This window comes from Bos javanicus, chromosome 26 (genome assembly GCF_032452875.1).
Source record: "Bos javanicus breed banteng chromosome 26, ARS-OSU_banteng_1.0, whole genome shotgun sequence".
NCBI lineage: Eukaryota > Metazoa > Chordata > Mammalia > Artiodactyla > Bovidae > Bos > Bos javanicus.
The window spans coordinates 48,075,758-48,088,999 of NC_083893.1; positions in this window are offsets into that span (position 1 = coordinate 48,075,758).

Genomic DNA, 13,242 nt, shown 5'->3' on the forward strand with positions numbered 1-13,242 from the left:
ATGTGAAAATTATGTGAAATTCCAATTTATGTGTTGCTAATAAAGTTTTATTGAGACACAGCTACACACACTGGTGTTTACTTATTGTCTCTGATTGCTTCTGAGCTGCCAGGGCAGAGTTGAGTAATTGTAACTGAGACTGTGGTGCCTGCAAAGACAAAAACCGTCTGACCCCTTCCAGGAAAAGTTGGCCATATGAAAACAAAACTATCACACGATGTAGCAAGTGCCCGGAGACGGAGGCGGGCCGCCACTGGAGGACTGAGCTTTGGATTCTTACAGATGCTCCCCAGGGGCGCAAGTGAAGATGCTGAGAAACAGCCTTTGTTGACGCTGACGGAGCTTTGCTAGGGGACAGGTTGATGAGACACACCTCTGACCACTTACCAGGGCAGAATATCCACTTACATAGACACGTAATGCTTTGTGATCACTGATTTTTGCAGAGAAAGAAAGCCTCATCCATAATGGCTCTGTATTTTAACGATGGGCCAAACTCTGGGCAAGGGACAAGGCTTCAAAATATTAAAATGAAATTTTCCAACTTGAGTCATCCATCAGGATGCTCGAGTCTCCCTGCCTTTAAAAGCCCTGCAAGGGGCAGCAAAGGAGGTGCAGACGAAAAGAAGAGACTTGCGGACTCCGTGGGGGGAGGAGAGGGGGGGATGGTTTGAGAGAATAGCATTGAAACATACATTCCCATATGTAAACAGAGAGTCATTGGGAATTTGATGCATGAAGCAGGGCAACCAGAGCCGGTGCTCCAGGACAACCGGAGGGACGGGGTGGGGAGGGGGGTGCGGGGTGGGGGGGACACATGTAGGCCCATGGCCGACGCACACTGGTGTACAGCAAAACCACCACAGCGTCGTAAAGCGACAAATCCCTGCACAAAGTGCCCAGCTAGCTCAGCCCGTAGAACATGAGACTCTTAGAAGCCCTACACAGACATTCTTCCCTCCTCCCCCTGCGTCTTTAACATCCCTGCTACACCCTTCCACGAGTCTTCAAAAACCCCCAACCAAAAGCTCCCCTGGACCCCACACCTCGTCCAGGTGCCCTCCCGATCTTGCCCTTCACCTTAAAATCAAACTCCTCCCCAAGTCACCCTCCTGTAGTGTCTACATCACCCAGCCTCCCTTGCCCTCTGCCTGGTTCTCCCACCACCTCTCTGAGTGAACTCTGATCACCTCCCACTTCCATGTCAAATGGGCTCTGCAAAGCCTCCTCCTCCAAGTCCCTTGGCTGTATCCAGCTACCAAGCTCCCCTCCCCTTCCTCCCCTTCCTTCCTCCTGTGACTCCACGCTTCTTGATTTTCTGCCTACCTCCTTGGTTTCTCACCCAACTCGGTCTCTCCTCTTTCTCTCTTAAATATCTGAGCCTCTTGAGACCCTCTCCACTCTCACCCTGTCCTATCTCCCCACATGACCTCGCCCCTGCCTTTGGCTTTAAGTTCCAGCTCTGTTATTAGCATTGGCTAATGAAAACCCAGCTCGTGAGAGCAAGACTTTTTCCTTATTCATAAAGCGTCAGCCAGATCTGGCTTCCCCCAGCCCCGCTGGGGAATTAGATTGTTGCCCTCCTCTGAAAACCTTCAAGAAATCCCTTCACGGATGTCAACACTCTTATCTTCCACTGGTGGTCTCTCCATCTTTGTCTTTGCCCATTGGGGTTAGAGCATCTTCATTTTGGCAGCTAATGAAGGTTCCATAGTAGATGCTCAATAAATGTGTATGGACTCAAGAGAGGGTCTTGATGATAAAGTGCTTGTTGCATAATTAGAAAACATAAGGGCTTATATACCCAAACTTAAACAGAACTTCCAAAGGATGATTTCTGTGATCTCATTAAAGATCTGTGTCTCATTAAAATCTTAAGACATATTCGTGATGTAAACAGTGATTCTGACAACATTCAAGGCCGCACGAGCCAAGTACAGAGGATGCTTCTGTTTGCTGGAGTCCTGGCTCTGCAGTCTACCGGCCGTGCGACTCTGGGAAAGTGTCCTAGTGTGTCTGAGCTTCAGGCTCCTGGGCTACTGGATGGGGACAAAAATAACTCCCCCTTGAGGTTTTTATGAAAGATAACTCACATAATTCATGTCAAGGGCTCAGGGCAGCACGGGGCACATAGTAAGCATGGGAAACATGAGAGTGCAGACACATTCTCCAGGAAAACTAAAGTAAAGACAACAGGAGGAAAGCTAAAGGGGGAAACTCAACAAAGACACTGCCACACACCCAGACAAGGACAAAAGCGGCTTCACAAAATACAGGAAACGCCAAGAGGCTTTTCTAATTCCCACTAAGTAGCCGTGGCTCACCCCACCTTCACGCTGACCCGACAATAAAACCAGGAGATGGACAAACGCTGTGTTATAACCCAGTCATCCTATATCAGGCTTCTATTATATGTAGTGTTCCAGGGGACACGCGGCTTAACCTGTGGTAAATTTAAATCTGTTTGATGACTTGTATTACCACAAGCTCCTACCATAAATACGAGTTCTCGGGAGAGGAGGCAGCCCCGTGTGCCATCACTATGTCACTCGTACGGATAACCCACAGCAGAAACAAGATGAAGCGGATCAGTGGACTGTTCATCAAGCGTGCGTGTCTTCATTCCAGGCAGCTGGACACCAACCAGGACGACGTCAAGGCCTTGTCCTGCTGACAGAGGGCAAATTCCCACCGATCCAGGCTACAGGCAGGCCTCCCACCCTCAACCCTTCCCCTCCAAGCAGAGAAAACCACCATCTCCAAGCCTCCTGGGCTGCGGTCTGCCTAAACCTAGGGTGGTCCTCAAGGGGAGCCACCTCACCTGCCCCTCCTAACAGGTCAGTAGGACAACAGGATCAGGACACCAAAGTGAGGACCTCGGACTTCGCCCAGGCCTTGGGACCCCTGCAGCATCCATAAATTTAGGCATAAATCTCTCAGAACCCATGACAGACAAGCCCCCGCCACAGCTATGCAATTACTGTGGGTGGCAGACCTTCCAAGGAGGTTCCTTTGAATTACAGGAATCTGATTAGAAGCTTCTGACCTCTTGAATTTGCAAGGCAGAAATCTCTTGAAAATTCAATACTCTTATTAATGCTAGCTCTGCAAAAAGAAAAATAAAAAGCACCTACATGCAGACAGACAGACAGACAGACGTGTATATAAATGTCTGTGTTCAAGGATGTGACACCCATCTTACCAGGAGAATGCGTATCCTCCCAGGAGCGGCTGAGCGCACAGAAGGAGCCGCCCGGCTGGTCCTGGCCGCAGGCTCTGCAGAGAAAGTTTTAGCGTTCTTCCATCCCAGAGGAGGACAGGATGAAAGCAAGAAGCAGGCAAACAGAACTCAAATGTACTTCTCTGTGTGTACACCCAACCTGTACACACAGAGGTTGTACAGTGCACACACTGAGTCTGTGTACCAGTCTGGGATGCCATCCAACCATCTCCTCCTCCGCGCCAGCTTCTCCGTGAGCCCCCAGTCTTTCCCAGCGTGGGTATCGGTATCGGAGAGCACAGAAAGGGGTGGGACTAAAAACAAGGGGTGTGGCCAACGAAGGGGTGGAGCTCATGACAGGAGCTTCACCGAAGGGCGAGGTCAGGAAAAAATGACCAGGTTAATATAGGGACGAGGGTTCCCCTGGTGACTCTGTCATGTGGTAAAGCATCTGCCCGCAACGCAGGAAACCATCTACAGTGCAGGAGACACAGGTTCGATCCCTGGGTGGGGAAGATCCCCTGCAGGAGGGCATGGCAACCCACTCTTGTATTCTTGCCTGGAGAATCCCATGGACAGAGGAGCCTGGCGGGCTACAGTCCATGGGGTCACAAAAGAGTGGGACAAGACTTAGCAACTAAATCACCACCACTGCAATGTAGGGAGGAGGGGCTAGGCCAAGGAAGTATTCTATCGATTGGCGGCGGGGGGGGGGGGGGTGTCTCATTTTTTAATTAAAAAAAAAATTAATGAGAAAAATTTAAAGCCCTGAGAAGATCACTAAGCCACCTGGTGCCACCACGTCATTTGGCTCCAATTTCCTTTTCCTGGATAAGCCCCACGTGCAGACGCATTCTGAATTCCAGGTGTGGGGGGCCCCTGCCTCCTGCCCGGCAGGGTCCGCTGGGAGGGCTCGGCATCCAGGAACTCGGGTCTCGCCTGCCTCCTCTGCGTCGCGTCGGTTTATGTTATGTAAGCCGTGCGGGTTCAAGGGTGTCTCTCTAGCACGGCTTACTGGGGACTGCATTTTCTCTGGGGTGCGCAGTGAGCTCTACATCAAAGCCTGATTGAGCAGAAAATATGTGCTAATGTTCACAGCAGTACTCTATTATAGCATAAGTGTGCTTGTAAATATTCACTACATGTTATTACGCCATTTGAACCAAGAATATTGGGAGGTGAAAGGTCGGCCCAATGCTCTCTCCGGAGGCAGCAGTTTTGAATATAACCAAATGGGATAATGGTCAGAAATACCCAGAGGGGGCAATGTACCGCATCGTAAAGAATTGTGCTGTGAGTTTTAAGTTTTCAGGACAACAAAGATGCCAACGCGATGGCTCATAAGCAGTCATTATTAATGGAATGACAAGGCTAATGTTACGCAGAAAGTCTTCGAGACAATAAATCTTGTCCCTGTGCCATTAGTACTCCTTACAACTGCAAATAGCAGTTAGGTTATAACCTAACATGGCAGAATTTTATCCTCTCAATCTCTAATGTATTTTATAATGCTGTTAAAGTCAGGAATCGCAACTGTTTAAGCTCACTTAATCTAGGAGAAGTTTAAACACGAATTTTAAATGCAAAAAACCGCTTTGATATTAGTTTTTCTTAATTAAATAGGAGATCTTTATAAGAAGTAGATCTTTTTAAACATGCATCAGCCTGTAGCAGATAAGCATTGTTGAATTTTAAATGCCACACTTTTTTCAAGCTCAACTTTGCCTGTTGTGGTAAGGTTTTATTTATGGGTTGTTGGGTTGTTTGTGTTTGTTTTGGGTTTTTTTTTTTTTTTAAGAAAAGGATTATCTTCATGGGACAACCAGGTTTTACGTGTATTTGTTAAACTTGCTTTGCATTCAAGCTCCTCTTGGCTACTTGACCAAGCTTTTAAACATATATCATATATATGTGTATGTATGTGTGTATATATATACAAAGGAAACCATATATATATATAACCTAGAAAACTGCTACTGCTGAACCTATTTGCAGGGAAGGAATGGGGACGCAGATGTAGAGAATGGACTTGTGAGCACATCGCGGGAGGGAGAGAGTGGGACAAATGGAGAGAGTAGCATCAACATATCCGCCCTACCAAGCAGAGCTGGGAGACGCCGCCGAGCAGCCCAGGGAAGCCAGTCTGGGGCTCTGTGATGACGGGGCGGGGCGGGAGGGGCGGGGGAGGGGGAGGGGCGAGGTGGGAGATGGGGGAGAGGTGGGGTCCAGGCTCAGATTCTGGTCCTCTGAGTGTCCGTATGCCTCTGGATCCAACTGTTTTCCATCACGTGCCAAGAGATGTCAGCAATCTTTATACTGTAAAGTCCCTTTTAGATCCATGCAGCTGCATCGTATTAATCAGTGCTAACCAAATGCCGCTTTCAGTCAGCTCAGTTCGGTTCAGTCACTCAGTTGTGTCCGACTCTGCAACCCCATGGACTGCAGCACGCCAGGCCTTCCTGCCCATCACCAACTCCTGGAGCTTACTCAAACTCATGCCCATTGAGTCGGTGATGCCATCCAACCATCTCATCCTCTGTCGTCCCCTTCTCCTCCTGCCCTCAATCTTTCCCAGCATCAGGGTCTTTTCCAATGAGTTAGCTCTTCGAATCAGGTGGCCAAAGTATTGGAGTTTCAGCTTCAACATCAGTCCTTCCAATGAATATTCAGGACTGATTTCCTTTAGGATGGACTGGTTGGATCTTTTTGCTGTCCAAGGGACTCTCAAGAGTCTTCTCCAGCAATACCATGCTAAAGCATTAGTTCTTCAGCACTCAGCTTTCTTTATAGTCCAGTTCACATAATGGCGCATTATCGTGAGATTTGCTTTCTAAATAGTAAACAGAAAAATATTTTAGATTCTTCCTGACAGATTTTCTAAGTATCTCTTGACTTGCCCATCAAAAACCTGCTTTAAACGATCACAGCACTGCAGAAGATGTGGGAGTCCTTACAGAGGTAAGAAAATTAAATTGCAGAAGAAAAGTGGTGGCCTTTCACCGTGGGGGTTTACTACAGGTGGCACCCACTCCAGTGCTCTTGCCTGGAAAATCCCATGGATGGAGGCGCCTGGTGGGCTGCAGTCCATGGGGTCGCGAAGAGTTGGACACGACTGAGCGACTTCACTTTCACTTTTCCCTTCTATGCATAGGAGAAGGCAATGACAACCCGCTCCAGTGTTCTTGCCTGGAGAATCCCTGGGACAGGGGAGCCTGGTGGGCTGCCGTCTATGGGGTCGCAGAGAGTCGGACACGACTGAAGCGACTTAGCAGCAGCAGCAGCAGCAGCAGTCCATGCTCCATTTCTGCTAAATCATGTTCTTTCCCTACCCAGTACAGCCTTCTAGCGCTCTCAGGAGCTCCACAGGAGACAGGCTGACACACTGACCTGGGAAGGTCTCCCTCCAGATGAAGCGAGACGGCCGGGCTACAGCGTGTGCACAATGCGCTCCTTGTCACACACGCACGGAAATGCACACACGCACATACATGCACACAAGCACATATGCACATACCCGAGCGTGAGAGGAAGCACATGTGTGCAGGCACACTCCTGCGCCCACACCGCATTTCTAGGTGTGTGTGTTTCCGCACGTGAGGGCAAAGCAGGATGCCCAGCAGGGCGCCCAGGCCTGGCTTCAGGGAATGACTGGGCAGGGGCAGGAGGCCCACAGAGCTCAAGGGGGAATCGACTTGATTGGTGGAAGTTTTTAAGTTCATAAGACTTTTCTGAAAAAAACTGCTCATACAGATGCTCATGTGTCTTTTCGGATCCCTGTTGCTGAGAACAATGAGAAGGGGACCCAGCTGGACCTGCGGGAGTGGAAGCGCCGCTCGGCCCTCAGATCTCTCCCAGAAGGGGCTGCTTTCAGGACACCCCAGAGCCCCCTGCTGAGCTGACTGACCGCAGGGCCCTCTGCTCTCAGAGGTTCCAGCTCTGCCCTGGGAGGTGGACGTCTCAGCGGGGCTGTGGGTCCCTCTGCCCAGGCCCTGGGTCCCCAGGCGGTGGCACCTGGGCCCTGAGAAACTGCCAGGCTGACTGTGCCCAGGCGTGGGGGCACTGTGGTCCACCCTGCAGGGGGGTGGGTTGGGTGAAAGTCATTCAGTCAGGTCCAACTCTTTGCAATCCCATGGACTACACAGTCCCTGGAATTCTCCCGGCCAAAACACTGGAGTGGGTAGCCGTTCCCTTCTGCAGGACCCCTGTGGGCTGTGCTTTGATTGGACATGGATGTTGGAGAGTCACCCATTTCATGTGTTCAGGGAAGCTCCCCTCCAGGTGTGACGTGGACACGTGTGGTGTCATATGGTTACCTTGTGAGGGGTGGAAGTTTCCTGTTGAATTCACAGAAGGATTCCTCAGCTGGATGGAAGAGACTTCTAAAAGCCAGGCTCCCATGGATCTTTAAAACACCCAACATCTTCATTACACAGGTTTCTATTCCCTTGGCTCCTGTCCTTCTAAACTTTACGTTCGATTGAAGGAAAGAAATTAGAAAGGCCACATTGTCCCCTAGATCATTTAAGAATTACTGTGAGCTTGAAAGCCGACTTGGAAATCAATGCCATTAGAAAAAGATGTGCAGAAATATAATTAAGGGTTCATACCTCTGTATAATAAGAAGCTCATATAAATGGGTAAGAAACACATAAATGTCCCAACAGATTAATAGGAAAAGGGCAGAAACAAGCAATTCCAAGAGAAGAGAATACAAATTTTAATTTGAAGAAGGAGATTTAACTACATGGTAAAAGAAAAAATGAATATTAAACATGACACGATTCTTCTCCCACCCAACTGACAGAATTTTTCCTCATAGTAGCCAGTGCAGAGATGGAGCATGAGTGAGATGGGAAATGTCACATGTTGGTGGGCACAGCACGTCCATAAAACAATTTGGCGAGAAGTGATGTGAACCTTAAAATACTCGTATCCTTGGCCCTCATAACTTTGTTCTGGGAATGTAACCAAAGAAAACCATCTGAAAAGCTTTATAAAGATGTTCACAGAAGTGTTATTTATAATAATGAAAACATGCAAGTGTTTATAATAATGAAACAACGAAAATTTTAAATCACATTTAAAATAATAAATGTCCCCAAAATAGATGACCAAATGGGAACCAAATTACTGTCCTTACATTTGATGGGATATTATTTAACCATTAAAAACTGTATTTACAAAGCCAATATTGACGTATTTAGACCTCCCATCTAAGGAAAAATAAAACAAATTGAAGTTTTATCTTCTGATTGATTACTACTAAAACACAAAGCTACAGGGAAAAATAAGTCTCTAAGAAAATGTACTGGTAGAGTAATCACATTTAGGAACAATGGATGATTTCAGTGTCTTTTTTTTCTCAGGTCTCACAATATTCTTCATGACCAAGTATTACATTTAAAGTCAACATAAAAACATCTTTGAATTGTTTCTCCATTAAAAAAAAAAAAAAACCAGCACCACAGGGCCTGACAGATTAGCCCCTCGCTTTTCGTTGTTGTTCAGTCGCTCAGTCGTGTCTGACTCCGCATCCCCGTGGACTGTAGCACGCCAGGCTTCCCTGTCCATCCCCATCTCCCGCAGTTTGCTCAAATCATGTCCACTGAGTCAGTGACGCCATCCAACCATCTCATCCTCTGCCTCCTTCTTCTCCTTTTGCCTTCATTCTTTCCCAGCATCAGGGTCTTTTCCAGTGAGTCCACTCTTCGCATCAGATGGCCTAAGTGTGAGAACTTCAGCTGCAGCATCAGTCCTTCCAATGAATATTCAGAGTTGATTTCCTTTTGGATTGACTGGTTTGATCTCCTTGCAGTCCATGGGACTCTCAAGAGTCTTCTCCAGCACCTCACTGGTCGGGAAATGGAGGCCAGGGGGTCTGCAGGCTCCTTACAGCACTCGTTGGAAGCAAACACCTCTGTAGAGTCTGTCATCAATATTTGTTCACTGAATCAACTCCTATTAGTTAATTAATTCTAGAGAGCTATTATTTTCTAACTAGGAGAGTGTCCTGGGGAGAATCACCACTTCTCTCTTCCACCCAACAAACATGCTTTGAGGGTCTGGCTGGAAAAATAGACAAGGGAACATTCTGGTGCCATATGATAAATGTGATGCCCCCCACATGGAGTAGTCCCCGAGAATAATGTTCAAAAAACAAAGCAACTTACTGCTTAAAAAGTAAGCACTGGCTACCTAACAAGTGTTAATAGATTCATTTGGTGAAATAACTTCTTCTGCTGTCCATCTATGAACTCTTATTGGCAGATCCACCTGCAAAATTAGCACACCTTCAGAATGGCCCCAAATACAGTGCTTTTGACCTAGGCAGGGATCAGTCAGCATCGTAGTCAAGGCCTGGGGTCACGTGAGCTGAGAACACCCCCGTCGTTGGGTCACACGGGCCACACCTGTGGAAGCCGACGCCTTTATTCTGGAGTGCTTTGGTCTTTTTCCGTGCCGTCCTCTGGGAGACTGCATGGAGCCAAAGGCAAGATTCCGAGACAGGAAGCTGAAGCCCAGGGCCTCTGTCCTTCCACCGACGGCGCAGCTGATCCTGGACAAGCCTCTCGGTCGTCCTCTGCCTCAGCTTACACATCTGTAAGAAGACCGCAGAGCCCTGGGCACGCACTCTTTAATTCTTCGCTCCTGTGGCTTTTTTTTTAAAGCTTAACACGATGAGAATAATTCCACTGGATCCTATCAACTCAACCTAAATCACTTGCTGGTATAAAGATAAATTGGAAATACTAATGCTTAGTGAATACATTACTCTGTACTTCTTTTACTTAGCGAAACATTTAATTAGTATTTACTAGAAAATTACTATCAATTACTAAAAATGACTACAAATTACTAGCAAAATGGATAAATTTTCTCTCTACCACTAAAATAAATTCAATTACTAACTTTAAGTAATTGCGGGTAATTTATTTCTTGGAGGGCAGAGAGCTACAGACAAAGTGGAGGGAGATGATTAAGATGTTCAGAGTGGCTGATTTATGAGGGAAACTTAAATAGCTAAATCTGGGTGGCTGAGCCAGGCAGGCAGAAATGCACACGGCAAGACATCCGCAAATAGCTTAGCCAACATGCAGATTCTCCCTGTGGCTTAGTGAGGACGCGGGAGGGCAGCCGCGGTGCAGAGGAGATCAGTCTAATCGGAGGCTTGCTTCCAAAAATCTTAGGGGCTTTCTTGATGGTGAGATCTAAGACCCTGCCACTGCCTCCCAAAGGAAGGTGTTCGCACCCAGACCTTAGGACAAAGGGGGAGAGAAAGTTTTGCAAGATGATTCCAGAGGCTTTTGAAGGGAAAGGGAAGGGTTAGATGCCATGTTTTAAATGCTTCTTCCCCCTCTTCAGCAGGAGGAGAAGTTTCTGTCCCGATGACATGTCAGTGCTGCACACGTGTTTGGGGGTGACGTGGGCCCTGGGGACATCAGGGTAGTCCTCTCAGGCAAGCATCTCCTGGCTGCACCAGGTACGCCCCACACCACCTCCACGCCGAGCAACCATCTGGCCCGGAGTCCCAGGATGCCTGGTCTCACTTGGGAATGCAACGTTAAGAGCCACACCAAAGACCACGGAATGATTCCCACCTCGGGTGCAGAAAGTAGAGGACAAAGGGCGGCTCAGACTTCCCCATTCCAGAGGGAGTACAGCGTCATGCTGCATTTGGCGTCAAACACCTTGGGTTGGGCTCAAATTTTGTTGCTATATCCCCAGAATTGTGTGACCTAAAGCTTACCCAGCATCAGGCTCAGTCACCTCATCTTAAAATAGCTCAAATATTAGCTATTACTAAAATAGCTCCTTCAGATAAACAGACGACGGTGTATCCAGACAAAGGAATATTATTCAGCAATTAAAAGCACTGAGCCGTCGAGCTACACAGACAAGGAGGAAGCTTAAACGCGTATCGCTTAGCGAGAGAAGCCAGTTGAAAAGTCTGCACGCCGCATGATGCCAACTCTGACATTCTGGGAAAGGCCAGGCAGTAGAGACAGTAAAAGCCCAGGCGTGGGCAGGGGAGGGGGGCTGAGCAGAGCACAGAGGGTCCTGAGGCCAGTGAGGCTAGCCTGTGTGACTCTGATGAGTGACGGGAAGTCACACATTTGGGGCATTGGCAGGGGAGAGGGGCTGAGCAGAGCACAGAGGGTCCTGAGGCCAGTGAGGCTAGCCTGTGTGACTCTGATGAGTGACGGGAAGTCACACATTTGGCAAAACTTATGGTTAGATAGCATCACCCACTCAACGGATGTGAATTTGAGCAAATTCCAGGGGATAGTGGAGGACAGAAGAGCCTGGCATGCTGCCGTCCGTGGGGTCGCAAAGAGTCAGACACCACTGAGCAGCTGAACTCCGCAACAAGTAGAATGCACAGAACAGGAGGAAACCCTCAGCTAGAGTGTGTGTGCCGGCTAAGCCGCTTCAGTCGTGTCCGACTCTGTGCAACCCCATGGACTGTAGCCTGCCAGGCTCCTCTGTCCCTAGGATTCTCCAGGCAAGAATACTGGAGTGGGTTGCCATGCCTTCCTCCAGGGGACTTTCCCAACCCAGAGACTGAACCCAAGTTTCCTGCATTGCTGGTGAGTTCTTTATCATGATCACCACCTGGGAAGCCCCAGCTAAAGTATGGATGATAGTTAATAATAATAATGTATCAATATTGGGTCCTCAACTCTAAGGAATGAACTTCCCAAGGTCAGGCTGGTTAATAAGAGGGGAAGCTGAGGGGTGAGGGAGAGAGAGGGAATGGGGGATACCTCTCTGCACTTTCCACCCAGACATCTGTCAACCTGAAACTGCCTAAAAATAAAATCTCAGAAAGGAACAGCTACTCGGCATGATTGCAGTGTGGATGGGCTGAGGCAGAGCCCTGGGCCTGGGTGCTGCCAGTGGTGCTGGCAGGGGGTCGGGGGGTAGAGGGGGGGTGGGGGTGGGGGGGTCGGTGGGATGGGCGTGACCCTGGACCCACGCCTGGAAATGTCAAGTGCAGGCAGCACATGTGAAGCACCGAGCCGGAGCAGCCAGAGGTGAGCTGGGGGCCTGGGGCTCGTGACCGCGTCACCAGGACCCAGAGGCCCCTGGAAACAGGTCCAGCTCCTCCGCCCGTCTGGAGTCTCCTCCCTCTCGGCGCTCGGGGCCCGTTTTTCTCCGGCAGTGCTCACGCTGGGACACTTGTGTCCCTGCACCGCCCTTCTAACGCGTCCCGCTCTTGCTCACATGGCTCCAGCGTTCAATCATCGTGTCAGCACCTCCCGGAGGAGGACCGGCAGCCCGGACCCCACAAGTGCTCCAGGGTCTTCGAAGCATTAAAACCAACCTAGGAAGAGTCTCATCCCTTCCGCAGTGTTGGTGGCGCGTAAGGCACAGTAATTTATTCCTGTGAGCCACATTTCCCGTCCCGAGCGGGGCGTCCAGGACAGGAGAGCGGGGCCCTAGCAGTGTCCAGCGTGCGATGCTGTCTGCCTGGATCACGGGCACTGGCACCCAGGCCATAAAGGGACACGATGGGGAGTGCAGGGGGGCGCGGAAGGCTGGACGGGGGACATCATTTAACAACATGGAACAGGGCTTCTGTTCATCTTAGACTCATGCCCACGACGGAGACAGGGAGAGCGAGAAAGGAGCCACCTCCCGGCTATGAGAAACCCGTACAGGCATTGCAGCCACCCACACCTTGGTGCCTGGGCTGAGTCAGGTCCCAGAGGTGAGAGGAACTCTGGGAAGTCCAGTGAAGACAGGGCAAGGTTTTGTTCTGTGTCATGTGATATCACGGTAGCATCGATGCCTCTGAAAAAATGCCACCACCATCAGGAAGAAGCAGCCCAGACTAGTTGTATGTAACTTGCAAAGGCATCTAAATCGGCTTAGAGCACAGCCTTACAGCAGGCTGACTCCTCCCCTCTGCCGATGGTGTAGTTTTGACTTAATGCTGCAATTACACTCTGCAAACGAGAAGCAAAGGCACCATGCAGTCAATCTCTGCTTCTTAAGCTAACGGCATTGGTCATACAGAA